Source organism: Odontomachus brunneus, unplaced genomic scaffold, assembly GCF_010583005.1.
Source record: "Odontomachus brunneus isolate Ranch 3 - 2012 unplaced genomic scaffold, Obru_v1 Obru_scaffold_216, whole genome shotgun sequence".
NCBI lineage: Eukaryota > Metazoa > Arthropoda > Insecta > Hymenoptera > Formicidae > Odontomachus > Odontomachus brunneus.
In genome coordinates, this window is record NW_022639666.1 from 389,338 (window position 1) to 392,455 (window position 3,118).

The following is a 3,118-nucleotide window of genomic DNA, read 5'->3' on the forward strand; positions in this document are numbered from 1 at the left end:
AAACTAACCTAACCCAACCTATCGTTACATTAAGCGTCAGTCATTCTTTATTAAAGTGTTTAATTTAATAAATTTTTTAATATAATGGCTTATTTCTATAAACCAAACCGCGATTAATATGTTATTATAATATAATATAATATAGTATATACAACATATACAACGTTTTGTAGAAAATTATGTTTATTTGAACCTAAACCTAAGTCAGTCCATAATTTTTTAACAAACAATGAGCGACGGCTAAAATCTTCAGAAGGTCACTCAGAAGGGTGACCTCTATGACATATGTCAAGATCAGGCTGATCAAAGGTGGCGCCCTTTTTCTACACCTTTACCGTAGACTTTACATATCCAACAAGTCTACGAGGATGTCGACTTTACGTATCCAACGAGTCGGCGGAGCGGTATCGAGGATGGATCTAGGATACAATGTTTTCGAAGCGATATTCCAGAGGTACTTCTGCTGTCGGAGCTTTGGCTCTAGTCAGCCGAGTGTCTTGGAAGACTGTTCTCTTTTGGCGTTTTCGCGACGCCTTTTATACATTGAACTTCGTATGGTTCGGTCCTTGTTTCCGCGGTTAGTTGGTACGGTGTTTACATTTCTCGTTTGATCTGCTCTGTGTTTACATTTTAATTTGATATGTTTTGCGTTGTTGGGTAATCTTTACGCCGTCGTTAGGGCGAGTCGTTACAACTTTATACGTTGAACTTGGACATTGTAAATTTATTTATAAGGATTAGTTTTTGTAAAGTTAATGCTAACGCGCGTGCACTTGGTTTCTTTTCTTTTACTTTTTTTAATAATTTTGCTTTTGTATCACAATTTTTATCAAAATTTTTACAAAATAATATTAAACATTAAAAACGAGTTTTTTAAATAATTTTATACGTTGAACTTGGACAAATATTTAGGTATACATAGAAAGCTGGTTCTTTAAATTTTATTTCAGAATAATTCATTGTCACAAAAAATAGAAGAGATCCCACCTCTACCCCGTCGAATTGTACAAGAATACGACGGTCCTCCTTGCTAATGTTATAATATAAAATATTAATATTATGTATTTTGCTTTATGAATTTGCAGCAAGAAAGTTTAAACTGTCCTTAATGTCTCTTTGTCATTCCCTTTTTTTAATTTATATTACGACTATAATGCACACAAAAGTTGAAAGAATTAAAATAAAGTCGACAATTCTTCATCCTGTAATAAATAGAAATCGTGTACTCTTTTAAATAGGTATTCTGCCAAATATTTCGTGTAATGGTAGTCACGTATGCCGTATCGAGGAATGTTTGCCTTCATATCTCTCCAGAATCTTTCGATATTTTGTGTGTGCACTCCTATTTCTGGATCTATGAAATTCACTGAATGATTTACTACTCTATGTGCATAATTAGTATCGTTGCGTAAACCTTCACATGTACGCTATTTATCCGAATGTATAATGGAACCAGATGCGACGTGTTTGCGTATAATTGGTAAAAGTGTTTCGGCACTTTGATTTGGTACGGGCAGTACAAAAATTTTTTCGTATCGCGCTCGATACCATCAAAACACCATTGGCCTCGTACAATACGTCCAGTATTATATTTCCTTTTTCCTATTTTTGCTTCATCTATTTCCACTATTTTGTTTATCCCACCAATAGGTTTTTGATGTAATACAATCCATTGTTCCAGCAACTGTAGTAGAAAATAATAATAATAAAATGGAAAATTGTTATATATAAAGTTATGTTGTTAAAATTAGTATAATATATTGCTTTTTTATTACCTCTATAAAAATTCGTCCAATCAACTACACCGCTATCGTTCATTTCTAACTCGTTTTTCAACATATGTCGCGGCGGCTGTATTAATAAGAAATACGCAATAAAACGACAAATTTTTGCTAAATTAGTATGTGTTCGTTCAAACCATGTACCATGAAAAGCACTAAGTTTAAAATTGCACATAACTCTTCGCTTCTTTTTCTTTTTAATAACTTTATAGTAATCTTTCTTGCAATGAAATAAATGATTTTCGGTACAGTTTATTAATAACAATTCATTTCTACACCTTGGACATATTATTTTTTTACAAACCACTTCTTTCTCACACAAAAAATTCCACAAAGTTTCGTAATTATAAGTCATATTAATAAATTCGTGAATATGCATTTTAATGTTTAATTTCTACTTGGGAAATTAGTAACACGTGAGGATTTAATCTTGTAGCAGTGCTATGATAGATTGACAGAAATGTTGGTCGATTTCCAATACAGAGTAAGATTATCTCTCAAAGGTGACATTGCTAATATAAACACAACGTACATATCAAATGTACTGAAACATATAACGCAACAATATATTCTCCAAATAAATCTATACGGTGTCGAAACTTACGATATATTCTCCAAAATTTTTTTATTCATAACTTTTTAATAAACAATGAGCGCCGGATAAAACCTCTTGTATGTTACTCAGGAAGATGTCCTTAACAACATATATGAAAGTCATCGTCATTGGAAGTTGCTCCCCTAAACAGGAGTTTTATCATATAAATATATATATATATATATATATATATATATATATATGTGTGTATATGTATATGTATATGTATATGATGTAGCATTACTGTGTTTATAAATGTTTCGCAGATAGCACGATGAATTCTTTAATTGTTCCTAAAGTTTTTTCCTTTCTGACGTCAACCTGAGCACAGATTGTTATAAAAATAGTACATACGAATGATATCATGTGCTGTATGGGTACTAAGAATAAATGAAAATAAAGAAAGAAAAAAATATGAACAAAAGGAGAATTCGTAAGTTTTTAGGAATACTTTTTAAATAAAAATTATAGAGTTTGGAAGAAACATAAGGTACTCATATAACATATGGTATGATATTCATACGTACTATTTTCATAGAAATCTGTGCTCAGATTGACGTCAGAAAGGAGAAAACATTAGGAACACTTAAAGAATTTATAATGCTATCTGGGAAATATCAACAAACACAGTAATGCTACATTAATATTATAATTTTTTCACTTAACAGTGCGAGTGTTACATGTAACAGATGTATGTAACAGTTATATTGTTCAGCGAGCACAAAAAGATTTTTATATATTT